Genomic DNA, 14,019 nt, shown 5'->3' with positions numbered 1-14,019 from the left:
TAGAAGTGTTTGTGTGTTTCTCTGGACCACAGGCAATAATGCCTGCTGTTTTGGAGGGATTCAGAGATTGCAAAATGGGAGCCAAGACGTCAAGTTGTTGAAAGGAGAGGGACTGCTGGGAGGATGCTGCACAGGTAATGCTATAGAAGCCAGTACAGGTAAGGCGGGAGACAGTCCTACCAAGTTTTTCCCAAGCGAGGCTATTAACCTTTTAGTATGACTAGACCCTTGGCAGTCTAATGAAGCTCTTGGATTTCCTCTCAAGATGGTGAGTTGGATAAAATAGAGCATACAGGATTACAAAGGAAGCTAATTATATTGAGATTCAGTTCTAAAATATTAAAGTATTTGGTGATTGTGTTTTATTTAATACTTCTTTATTAACCTATTGAATAAGGAGACTAGGTCTAATAATGGGTCTAATAATGTGGGTCTAATAATACTGTAATCTTAAAGTAGGGAGAGGTGTAAATTATATTTGGAGATATCTGTAACACTATAAAGTGCTATGAAAATATCTGTCTTCTATTGGTGGCGAAGTCATAGATATTGCTAATATTACTGTGATTTGTCACTTATAGTCATAATGGAAAGGAACATTCATGGAAGCTAGGGGAAACAAAGTTATCATTTTTCCCTAACCAAGTTCATCCACAGATGTTGCTTAAGAATCCTTATTCTGGAGTCAGTGGTTTCTAATCTATTTTCAGCCATGGATGTCTTTGAGAATGTAGCAAATGCTATCCATAGGCCATCTCACCATCCTGCAAATGTATTTATCTAGAAGTACAAAAATTACATCATGTCTATGGACCTCCTGACACCCTCCCATGGACCATTTCCAAGCCCATGGACCCCAGGTTAAGATCTCCAGTTTCACATGCACCAACAGTCAAGGGCACTGTATGACAGCATTTCTTGGCTGTAGATAATAGAAACTGCCTGGAGCCAGGCAGTTCTAGAGGATGGCTGTATCAGAAGCTTCTAGACAGTCTTATCTGCATTCCACATCTAGAATAAGGAGGTTCCATCTGGGGCCAGGCTTTTGACCCACAATCATCATTCCAATGTCTGAGTGTCCTTGGCTGGGTCAGGAGCCCATTCCTGCACTAGAGGAGAACTGGGCACCTTGATTAAATACCTCAGCAGGCTGTCTCTGTTGAGGATGAAGTATTTCTCAGAAGGAACTTGAGGTACAGCTAAAAAAAAAAAAAGAACAGAAAAAAATTGCTGTGGATATGAGGCAGAAAAAAGAGAAAATAATTTTTTTAAGTTCCATGAAAACCATAGACAGGTACTGTTTTATTATTATTATAAGATACTTTCTGGGAACATTTTAATATTTCTACAATCAGGATATAACTCTCAATATAAACACACATTGAAAGCAGCCCAGCTCTCCTCCCCACACCCAGACACATAAACTGCTGTTATATCAAATCAGTATTGTGTCTTACAGCTGAGTCTTAGAACTGTGGCCTCACAGTACAAGCCACATTTCTGGAAGCTTCAGCAAGTGCTTCCATTCCTATGCTCTTCATGCTATTTTCTTTTAATCTCAGCTCTTCTAAAACATACTTTATTTGTCTAATTTGGCTCCTTTTTCATATCAGATGTTTACTATATGAATAAATGCCGAGATGAAGCCAGATTCAATTAAGCAGGTGTCCTCTGAAGAGCAGCTACGAGTCCAGCTCTTTTCTGGGCATTGTGAGCATCATACAGGGAGAAAAAGGCAGTCACCTGCTCTCCAAGAGCTTCCAGTGTAGGTGTAGAGGCTGCACACACATAGGAGCCAGGTACAGCACTCATCTGGACTGCCAGCCTAAGTGATGCACACTTCGGTGTTCAGTCGCTCAGTTGTGTCCCCACGTCACTTTGCAGCCCTGTGGACTGCAGCACACCAGGCTCCCCTGTCCTTCACCATCTCTTGGAGCTTACTCAAATTCAGGTCCATTGAGTCTGTGATGCCATCCACCCATCTCATCCTCTGTCGTCCGCTTCTCCTCCTGCCTTCAGTCTTTCCCAGTATCAGGGTCTTTTCCAGTGAGTCAGTTCTTCGCATCAGGTGGCCAAAGTATTGGAGCTACAGCTTGGGTGTCAGTCCTTCCAATGAATGTTCAGGGTTGATTTCCTTTAGGATGGACTGGTTTGATCACCTAGCAGTCCAAGGGACTCTCAAGAGTCTTTTCCAGAACCACAGTTTGAAAGTGTCTATTCTTTGGCGCTCAGCCTTCTTTATGGTTAGGTGAGCCTTTACGAGCTGCCGCTGAGAGTCAGGAGTCGAGAGAGCAGGGTATGGGTTGAGTAGCAAAGCAAGACCCTGGGCATCCTGTCCTGGGTCTGTGCCTGTGTGGACACGGGGCTCTCTGGACTTCTTTCTGAAAGCAACAAGCCTTTGAGAAGTCGCACGCCTTGTCTTGGTCATGATCCAAGAAACACAGAATCTCTGAGTGAGGAGGACCATGTGAGCCCTGGGCCCCCCACAGGGCCAACCCCCATTCACCGCCCAGGTCTCTGCTTTAAGGCACTTCCAGAAAGTTCCTCTCCAACCTCTCAATTTAGAACTAAATCCTATTATGAAACTTTCTTATAATACCTTGTTCTTTTTCTTCAAAACACTTAAGATCATTTGTAATTGCATGTTTATTTTTCTTTCCACTGCTCTGTGAGGTTTTCTAGGTAGGCAAATGACTGTGTCTTTTTCACTTGTCTCTGCATTCACAAAACTCAGTGCAGTGTCTACACCTGTGAAGTGCTCAGGAAATACGTGCAGAGCCATTAGAGATTTAAGTATAGGCTACAGGCTTCCCTGGTGGCTCAGGCAGTAAAGAATCCACCTGCAATGCAGGAGACCCACGTTCAACCCCTTGGTCAGAAAGATCCCCCAGAGAAGGGAATGGCAACCTCCTCCAGTATTCTTGCCTGGAGAATTCCATGGACACAGAAGGCTACAATCCACAAGGTCACAAAGAATTGGACATGACTGAGTGACTTACACTTCAGAAACCATGTCAGTGTTTTCTGATAATGATGAGGTTCAGTTGAGGACAAGGACACCATTGACAGGGAACACCGTTTGATGTTAAAATTGTGCCAGACCAAAGGGACAGCTGGTATATGTGTCATTGATGCAGATCTTAAGGGTTATGAATCTGAGAGTTAAGGTAATTAAGAAACACTGCTTTCTGGTTTGGAATTGAAAACCTGTAGTGAAGTACAACCTATGGAATAAAGCAGAGAGTCTTCTGCTCTGTTGCATCCATGCCAATTGTTTCAACTGTTCTGCCTTTAATGGGACTCTGGGGAGTTGTGTGTTACTGTGGTCTTATTTTCCCAAGCAAAAAAAAAAAAAAAAAAAAAAAAAAAAAAAAAAAAAAAAAAAAAAAAAAAAAAAAGCCATGAAACCCTGAAAGGAATTAGATGACTACAAAGACAGGCAAGTTAATGAAACTCTTATTTCTCTTCAAACAGAAACTTAACATTTGCCAGCAGGGAGAAAGTTGTGAAGAAATGAAGTTGAAAGAATCCACTGGTGTTCCTGGCTTGAGAATTTGCTTTGGTTGTTGGCAGTGGGGTGGAGCAGGGATTCCTTTCCATTTTTTAGCTGAAGACTTAAACTTCAAAAATCAGAGGCAGTGAGCATAAAGGTCTTGGCTGAACTTTTCATTACTGCTCCAGTGTGTGTGTTAGTCACTCATGTCTGACTCTTTGCGACCCCATGGACTGTAGCCTGCCAGGCTCCTCTGTCCATGGGGACCCTCCAGGCAAGGATACTGGAATGGGCTGCCATTTCCTCTTCCAGGGGACCTTCCCGAGCCAGCTGGGTCTCCTGCACTGCAGGCAGATTCTTCACTGTCTGAGCCGCCAGGGAGGCCCAGGGTCTTTGTACAAATGAAAGCAGAGATCCTGGAAGTTTCCTTACATGGGATTTTATGGCTTTATAAAAACGAGCAAGGCTCCCATTACTGTAGAATTGAGTAGATATAATTTGGCTCAAAGTCTTTTTTTTAAAATTTTGAAAAACTATGTATGTCTGATATTACTATCAGTGAGAAAAAAAGACGTTTTTATTGTAATACTTGTAACTTATGCAGCAGTCTTCTCTGAGGGATTCAAATACCAGCTAAGTGTATGACATGGGCAGGCTTGCTTCTGGTGGGAATGTGAATTTATGGGACTTTATGCTACCCCTGAAAACACAAAAAGTTGGATATTTTCCTCTCGCAGCTTAGGGAAGATAAATTTCACCCCTTTTTTAGTTCTAGAAGAGTCTTTCTGGAATGTCAGCTTCTGGGAATTCATATCAGATTTAATTTTAAACCAGTTGAGTACCTGCAGAAGGAAGCATTGTTGAAGGTGTTATGTGTTTGACCTCTGTATTCAGCTGGGCTTTGGTCTCAAATGTACTAGGTCTCAGTTTTCCCCTTTGTATGTGTGGGTTTTAAGTCTCTTCAGTCATGTCCAACTCTTTGTGACCCCATGGACTGTAACCTACCAGGCTCCTCTGTCCATGGGATTATCCTGGCAAGAATACTGGATTGAGTTGCTATGTCTTCCTCCAAGGGATCTTCTCAACCCAGGGATCGAACCTGCTTCTCTTGTGGCTTCTGCATTGCAGGTGGATTCTTTACTGCTGAGCTGCCTGGGAGTCCCCCCTTTGTAAGATTAAAACAACATCTCTTCTTTTTTTTTTTTTTCATTTATTTTTATTAGTTGGAGGCTAATTACTTTACAATATTGTAGTGGTTTTTGCCATACGTTGACATGAATCAGCCATGGATTTACATGTGTTCCCCATCCTGAACCCCCCTCCCACCTCCCTTCCCACCCCATCCCTCTGGGTCATCACGGTGCACCAGCCCCAAGCACTTGTCTCATGCATCCAACCTGGAATGGTGATCTGTTTCACACTTGATAATATACATGTTTTGATGCTGTTGTCTCAGATCATCCCACCCTCGCCTTCTCCCACAGAGTCCCAAAGTCTGTTCTGTACATCTGTGTCTCTTTTTCTGTCTTGCATATAGGGTTATTATTACCATCTTTTTAAATTCCATATATATGCGTTAGTATACTATATTGGTCTTTATCTTTCTGGCTTACTTCACTCTGTATAATGGGCTCCAGTTTCATCCATCTCATTAGAACTGATTTAAATGTATTCTTTTTAATGGCTGAGTAATATTCCATTGTGTATATGTACCATAGCTTTCTTGTCCATTCGTCTGCTGATGGGCATCTAGGTTGCTTCCATGTCCTGGCTATTGTAAACAGTGCTGCAATGAACATTGGGATACACGTGTCTCTTTCAGATCTGGTTTCCTTGGAGTGTATGCCCAGGAGTGGGATTGCTGGGTCATATGGCAGTTCTATTTCCAGTTTTTTAAGGAATCTCCACACTGTGCTCCATCGTGGCTGTACTAGTTTGCATTCCCACCAACAGTGTAAGAGGGTTCCCTTTTCTCCACACCCTCTCCAGCATTTATTGCTTGTAGACTTTTGGATAGCAACCATCCTGACTGGCGTGTAATGGTACCTCATTGTGGTTTTGATTTGCATTTCTCTGATGATGAGTGATGCTGAGCATCTTTTCATGTGTTTGTTAGCCATCTGTATGTCTTCTTTGGAGAAATGTCTGTTGTTCTTTGGCCCATTTTTTGATTGGGTCATTTATTTTTCTGGAATTGAGGTGCAGGAGTTGCTTGTATATTTTTGAGATTAATCCTTTGTCTGTTGCTTCATTTGCTATTATTTTCTCCCAATCTGAAGGCTGTCTTTTCACCTTGCTTATAGTTTCCTTTGTTGTGCAAGAGCTTTTAAGTTTCATTAGGTCCCATTTGTTTATTTTTGCTTTTATTTCCAATATTCTGGGAGGTGGGTCATAGAGGATCTTTCTGTGATTTATGTCAGAGAGTGTTTTGCCTATGCCTCCTCTAGGAGTTTTATAGTTTCTGGTCTTACATTTAGATCTTTAATCCATTTTGAGTTTATTTTTGTGTATGGTGTTAGAAAGTGTTCTAGTGTCATTCTTTTACAAATGGTTGACCAATTTTCCCAGCACCACTTGTTAAAGAGGTTGTCTTTTTTCCATCATATATCCTTGCCTCCTTTGTCGAAGATAAGGTGTCTATAGGTACGTGGATTTATTTCTGGGCTTTCTGTTCTCTTCCATTGATCTCTATTTCTGTCTTTGTGCCAGTACCATACTGTCTTGATGACTGTGGCTTTGTAGTAGAGCCTGAAGTCAGGCAGGTTGATTCCTCCAGTTCCATTCTTCTTTCTCAAGATTGCATTGGCTGTTTGAGTTTTTTTGTATTTCCATACAAATTGTGAAATTATTTGTTCTAATTCTGTGAAAAATACCATTGTTAGCTTGATAGGGATTGCATTGAATGTATCAATTGCTTTGGGTAGTATACTCATTTTCACAATATTGATTCTTCCAATCCATGAACACGATATATTTCTCCATCTGTTTGGGTCCTCTTAGATTTCTTTCATCAGTGTTTTATAGCTTTCTATATTTAGGTCTTTTGTTTTTGCTATGATCTCTTTAGTTTCTTTTGCATTTATTTCTGCCCTAATTTTTAAAATTTCTTTCATTCTACTAACCCTTCTCTAGTTGCTTTAGGCGTAGACTTAGGTTATTTGTTTGACTTTTTTCTTGTTTCTTGAGGTAAGCGTGTATTGCTAATGGACTTTTCCCTTAGCACTGCTTTTACAGTGTCCCATAGGTTTTAGGTTGTTGTATTTTCATTTTCATTCGTTTCAATGCATATTTTTATTTCTTTTTAGATTTCTTCTATGATTTGTTGGTTATTCAGAAGTGTGTTATTTAGCCTCCATATGTTTGAATTTTTAATAGTTTTTTTTTTCTTTCTGTAATTGAGATCTAATCTTACTGCCTTGTGGTCAGAAAAGATGACTGGAATGATTTCAATTTTTTTGAATTTCCCAAGGCTAGATTTATGTCCCAAGATATGATCTATTCTGGAGAAGGTTCTGTGTGCACTTGAGAAAAAGGTGAAATTGATTGTTTTGGGGTGAAGTGTCCTATAGATATCAACTAGGTCTAGCTGGTCCATTGTGTCATTTAAAGTTTGTATTTCCTTGTTAATTTTCTGTTTAGTTGATCTATCCATAGGTGTGAGTGTGGTATTAAAGTCTCCCACTATTATTGTGTTATTGTTAATTTTCCCTTTCATTCTTGTTAGCATTTGCCTTACATATTGCAGTGTTCCTATGTTGGGTGCATATATATTTATAATTGTTATATCTTCTTCTTGGATTGAACCTTTGATCATTATGTAGTGTCCTTTGTCTCTTTTCACAGCCTTTATTTGAAAGTCTATATTATCTGATATGAGTATTGCAACTCCTGCTTTCTTTTGTTCTCCATTTGCGTGAAATATTTTTTTCCAGCCCTTCACTTTTAGTCTGTATGTGTCCCTTGTTTTGAGGTGGGTCTCTTGCAGACAGCATATATAGGGGTCTTGTTTTTGTATCCATTCAGCCAGTCTTTGTCTTTTGGTTGGGGCATTCAACCCATTTACATATAAGTTAATTATTGATAGGTATGGTCCCGTTGCCATTTACTTTGTTGTTTTGGTTTCACGTTCATACAACCTTTCTGTGTTTCCTGTCTAGAGAAGATCCTTTAGTATTTGCTGAAGAGCTGGTTTGGTGGTGCTGAATTCTCTCAGCTCTTGCTTATATGTAAAGCTTTTGAATTGTCTTTCATATCTGAATGAGATCCTTGCTGGGTACAGTAATCTGGGTTGTAGGTTATTCTCTTTCATTACTTTAAGTATGTCCTGCCATTCTTCTGGCCTGAAGAGTTTTTATTGATAGATCAGCTGTTATCCTTATGGGAATCCCTTTGTGTGTTATTTGTTGTTTCTCCCTTGCTGCTTTTAATGTTTGTTCTTTGTGTTTGATCTTTGTTAATTTGATTAATATGTGGGGTGTTTCACCTTGGGTTTATCCTGTTTGGGACTCTCTGGGTTTCTTGGACTTGGGTGGCTATTTCCTTTCCCATTTCAGGGAAGTTTTCAGCTATTATGTCCTCGAGTATTTTCTCATGGCCTTTCTTTATGTTTTCTTCTTCTGGGACTCCTATGATTCAAATGTTGGGGCGTTTCACATTGTCCCAGAGGTCCCTGGTGTTGTCCTCATTTCTTTTGATTCTTTTTTCTTTTTTCCTCTCTGCTTCATTTATTTCCACCATTTTATCTTCTACCTCACTTATCCTATCTTCTGCCTCCGTTATTCTACTCTTGGTTCCCTCCAGAGTGTTTTTGATCTCATTTATTGCATTATTCATTTTTAATTGACTCTTTTTTATTTCTTCTAGGTCCTTGTTAAACATTTCTTGCATCTTCTCAATCCTTGTCTCCAGGCTATTTACCTGTAACTCCATTTTGTTTTCAAGATTTTGGATCATTGTTATTATCATTATTCTAAATTCTTTTTCAGGTAGATTCCCTGTCTTCTCCTCTTTTGTTGGGCTTGGTGGGCATTTTTCATGTTCCTTTACCTGCTGGGTATTTCTCTGCCTTTTCATCTTGTTTAGACTGCTGTGTCTGGAGTGGGCTTTCTGTATTCTGTAGGTCTGTGGTTCCTTTTTATTGTGGAGGTTTCTCCCAGTGGGTGGGGTTGGATCATTGGCTTGTCAAGGTTTCCTGGTTAGGGAAGCTTGCGTCAGTGTTCTGGTGCTTGGAACTGGATTTCTTCTCTCTGGAGTGCAATGGAGTGTCCAGTAGTGAGTTTTGAGATGGGTCTGTGTGACTTTGGGCAGCCTGTATGTTGATGCTCAGGGCTATGTTTCTGTGTTGCTGGAGAATTTGCGTGGCATGTCTTGCTCTGTAACTTATTGGCTCTTGGGTGGTGGCTGGTTTCAGTGTAGGTATGGAGGCTTTTGGATGATCTCTTATTACTTAATGTTCCCTGTAGTCAGGAGTTCTCTGGTGTTCTCAGGTTTTGGGCTTAAGTCTCCTGCCTCTGGATTTCAGTCTTATTCTTCCAGTAGCCTCAGGACTTCTCCAACTATACAGCTCTGATAATAAAACTTCTAGGTTAATGGTGAAAAGATTCTCCACAGTGAGGGACACCCAGAGAGGTTCACAGAGTTACATGAAGAAGAGGAGAGGGAGGAAGGAGATAGAGATGAGCAGGAGGAGAAAAGGGGGCACTCAAGAGGAGAGAGACAGATCTACACAGTTCTCTGTTCCTTAACTGTTCTCCGCAGCCCAGAACACCCACAGAGATTCACAGAATTGGATTGAGAAGAGAAGGGGGAGGGAGGAAATAGGGGTGATCTGGGGGAGAAAAAGGAGAGTCAAAAGGGGGAGAGAGTGATCAAACCAGTAATCATATTCCTGAGTAAAAATGAGTACTGAAGATTGGATTCTTAAATGTCCAAAATTGATATCAAATACTGAAAAACAAAAATTGAAAATCTAGAGTAGAGGTTAGACTCTTAAAAATACAATATTAAAAGCAAAAACAGAAACACAAAAAATTTAAGAAATATATATGAAGTTTGCTTTAAAAATAGGGTCTTTCCAGAGGAATCAGGTGGAGAGAGAGGGGGGAGGGGGGATCGGGATGGGGAATACATGTAAATCCATGGCTGATTCATGTCAATGTATGATAAAAACCACTACAATATTGTAAAGTAATTAGCCTCCAACTCATACAAATAAATGGAAAAAAAATAAAAATAGGGTCTTTTTTGTTGTTGTTGCAAGGTTCTAGTGGGTTATGAAAATGAAAATTAAGAAGTAATAGAGGACTTTACAAAAATAAAAGAAGAAAATAAAAAAGAAAAAAATTTTTTTAATTAAAAAAATAGTAAAAATATATCTAGGAATTTCTCTGGAGCTGTTGCGGGCAGTGTGGGTTTGGTTCAGTTTCAGATAACTCCTTGTTCCAGCTTACACTTCTCAATATCTATAGGCCCCTTCCAGTGTAGTCAGTGTTAACTATGGGATTTTAATCTGTTGCCCCTGTCACTTCTGAAGCGGTTCCCTTCATTTATTTGGCTTCTGTTTGCCGGTCTCTTCAGTGTCTAATTCCCGCCCTGACACAGGCGGGCGGAGGTGGTCTCTTGTTTAGGTTCGCTTGTTCAGTCGTGCTGTGGGGAGGGAGGGGCGCTGCAGACAAATGTCACTGGCGTGTGTGGGGAGGACCTGCAGTGTTCTGGCCACACTGGGTTTGTCCCTGCTCGCGGCGTGTGTGCTTTCCCCGTCTACACTGCTCAGGCTCCAGGCTGCTCTAGAGGAAGCGGGCTCTGAGTTGCGTGCACTTCCCAGGCCTAAGCCACTCAGGTTCAGGTTCTCGGGTACTCCACAAAGGCGCACACTAGGTTGGGCCTGCGTTTTGTGCCTTCCCCATCCGAGCAGCTCAGGCAGCCAGGAGCTTGACGAGCGCACTCTCCCTGGGAGCTGTGCGCCTTCTCCACTCCACGGTCCCAGCCTCAGTTTCCACGCGTGCAGGTTTGGTGCACCTTGTGTGTCTTCTGGGGAGCCGGTCTCTAGCTGCGACCCTCCCAGTGGATGTCAACCATCCAGAATCTCAGTAAGTCTTTGGTTAGAGACTGGAAGCCTGTTTGCAGTTTGGTAGGGGATGCTGTCTCTGGGGCCGAGTGTACCCCTTTCCCCTCCCCCCTGCCTCCTGCCTCTGGCGGGGGTTGGGCCAGTCTGCAGCCGGCTAGATCTTCTCTGGAATTGCTCAGTCCTTCCTTTGTTCTGCGAACGGCCGGCAGTGTGTTCTGGCCGGTTAATTTTCTCTAAGTTGCTGTCTCATGTTAGCTCCCTCTGATTGCCCTCAGGGCATTCAGGCCAGGTCCTTACCCTGAGCAATGCCACCCGCTCCTCTCCACTCCACCCCCACTTGCTGGTGGTGGATGCGAGCATCTGGGGTACTTTTCTGCTAGGAGTTGCTTTTAGGCATGTAATCTGTGGGTTTTATTTATTTTTCCTCCCAGTTAGGTTGCCCTCTGAGATTCAAAAACTTCCCCCAGACCTGCCAGTGAGAGGATTTCCTGGTGTTGGAAACTTCCTCTGTTAAGACTCCCTTCCCGGGACGAGTCTCTGTCCCTAACTCTTCTGTCTCTCTTTTTATCTTTTATATTTTGTCCTACCTCCTTCTGAAGACAATGGGCTGCTTTTCTGGGCACCTGATGTCCTCTGCTAGTGATCAGAAGTTGTTTTGTGGAGTTTGCTCAGTGTTCAAATGTTCTTTCGATGCATTTGTAGGGGAGAAAGTGGTCTCCCTGTCCTATTCCTCCACCATCTTAGCTCCTCTGATACAACATCTCCTCTTAGGGTCAAGTAGCCTCCCTCTGGTGAACAGTGTTGGTGACCTAAGGACTCCCCCTGCCACAAGCACACACCTGTGAGCATGCACGCATATGCGTGTGCACACACACGTACACACACATACTCTGTCACTGACTAAACCCCAAGCCCAAAGTTTCAATCCTGAGTTACCCCCAGTTTCTTCCTGACCCACAGCCACAGACGCAGTCCCTGGAGTGATGCCTCTTTAGGCTCCATATTCTAACCTGCTAATGTGTCTGCCACGTAGGTGAGACAAAGGGAAGCAGAGGCATGGTTCAAAGGCTGAACCTTTGCAGGGGTCACCCAGATCTCTGAGATTGTAAGGCAGTCACATCCAAGGCTTTCAGAGGGCATGGCCCTGTAACATTACCAAAACATTTAAGGGGAAAACTGAGACTGTCAACGTTCTATTTTGCTGAAAACAAAACCCTAAGCCATCACGAGTATAATATTCACTGGTATAAAAATGGAATGCATTTAGCTTTACATTGCTCTAACAAGATCTCATTTTGCTTCTGAGTAGCAAAAACCTCTCCATGGGTCTGCAGCCATCAACAATGAGCCTGGGACCCTGCTGTAGAGACGATACAGGGCCAGGCCCAAGGGAGCAGTTTTGTGACCACAGATGCTGAGCGGTGCTTGGGGCGGCTGCAGCCAGGCCACGCGCCCAGCTTCAGTTTTGAGGACTCCTGTCTGCGAACATGCAGGCCTGCCGCCTTCCCCACCCCAGACCTCCCCTTTCTTACTTTGTGGCTTTTAGAACTCATTCCCCAAGACTGGCACAGGACTGCCCTGGTGGACCAGGGGTTAGGAGTTTGCTGGCCAGTTCACGGGACATGGATTCAATCCCTGGTCTGGGAAGATCCCACATGCCGAGGAGAGCTCTGCTGTGAGCCCCACCTCCTGAGGCCCGCACACCCAGGGCCCACACCCCAAAATAAGAGAAGCCCCCCTGCTGAGGAGCCCACACATCGCAACAGAGGGACACCTGCTTGATGCAACTAGAGAAATCCATCCACAGCAACCAAGACTCAGCACGGCCAAAAATAAAGACATACAACTAAGAAAATAAAGACGGCATAGTCCAGCACAACACGGCCCATCTCAGATGTGCAAGGTATCGTTTCCTCCTTCACCCTGAATGTGAATACGTGTCCTCCTCACAGTATCACGGACGGACCCAGCATGGTGTGTCTTCCAAAAATCTATACACACCACATTCTCTTTGTTTTTTCCACCATTCCTATAAAGCTAATGTCATATGGAATGAGTCAGAAGAGTCAAAGGCCTAGATTATTCATTCATTGATTAATTCATTTAATAAATTTTGAGAGCCGATTATGCAGCAGACTCTACATCAGGTTACAGGGATACAGCAGTGGGCAAACAGCACAGTCCCTTCTCTCATGGGAGGAGACCATGACAAACAAACAAACAAATATGTAATTATAAAATGTGATGAGCACAGTGAAATGTCAGGACTGTCATGACAGAGTATAAGAGATGCAGAAGGTAAGAGAAGCTTTCCTGAGAAAGCAGCAGCTGAGCTGAGACCTGAGATAATGTAGTAGATGCCCATCAGTTTTGGTCACCTTTGGTTCACTTTCTCTTCTTTTGATGATTGTCTTTGGGGGCTTTCTTTAGGGGAGGCCTATTCTTCTTGGGTTGGTGCTGTGATCAAGCTAGGCCACGTGACCAAGCCAGGTCAAGCCGGCTTTCATTCAGGGCTTGGACTCTGAGTGGAGTGACACAGGACGGAAGACAACCGGAGAGGGCAGGGCGTGACCAGTGACAGCAGGAGCCGAAACGATGCTCCCAAGGGCTGGCTGCACCAGGCTTCATGGGGCCAGACGAAGGCTTTGGATTTTATCCTAAATGCAAAGGAAACTTGTAAAGCTATTTTGAGCACAGGGAGGATATTCTTGTGAGCAAACCAGTGTCACAGAGGAAAAGCAACCCAACAAACAATCCAGTCCAATGAACAGTGTGAAGATCTTTGGTCTTCTCAGTTCTGCCCTAAGCTAGCTCCAGGACCCTGAGAATTTGTCAGGCTCTTCTAATCTCTAAATTCTCTGAGCCCCAGTGCCTTCATCTGCAAAATGAGGTAGGAGATTAGCTGATCTTTAATTTCCCTTCCTTCTCGGATGTTTCATGATCTATAGAGAAATCCTGTCAAATAGAACGAAGTGCTCATCATCAAGAAGTTTATAATCAAATGGGAGATAGGAACACCCAACCTCTATAACCCCTGCTGTGTTCCAAGGAGCTATGTTTAAAGTGGTTTTTAAGCTGGTTTTGCCAGCTCATTGTCTTATTGGCTACAAAAGGATTTTAACCAGGTTCAGTAGTCATTCAATGCAGAACTTTGAGAGAAGGCATTACTTGAAGTGTGATACTCTGTTAAGCTGAGACATATTAACTTCAACTGAGTGCTCCATGACAGAAAACATGAATGAGTGTATTGACTCTTGGCTGAATTTCATCAAGACCTTGTAACTGTGGAAATGGCTACGTGTGATATGTCTGCTGCTGCTCGGTAACTAAGTCACATCCAACTCTGCGACCCCATGGACTGTAGCACGCCAGGCTTCCCTGATTTCACCAACTCCCGGAGCTTGCTCAAACTCACGTCCACTGTCAGTGATGCCATCCGACCATCTCATCCTCTGCCGCC

The sequence above is a fragment of the Cervus canadensis genome, chromosome 29, assembly GCF_019320065.1.
Source record: "Cervus canadensis isolate Bull #8, Minnesota chromosome 29, ASM1932006v1, whole genome shotgun sequence".
Classification (NCBI taxonomy): Eukaryota; Metazoa; Chordata; class Mammalia; order Artiodactyla; family Cervidae; genus Cervus; species Cervus canadensis.
Note: the sequence above shows the minus strand (reverse complement) of the source record.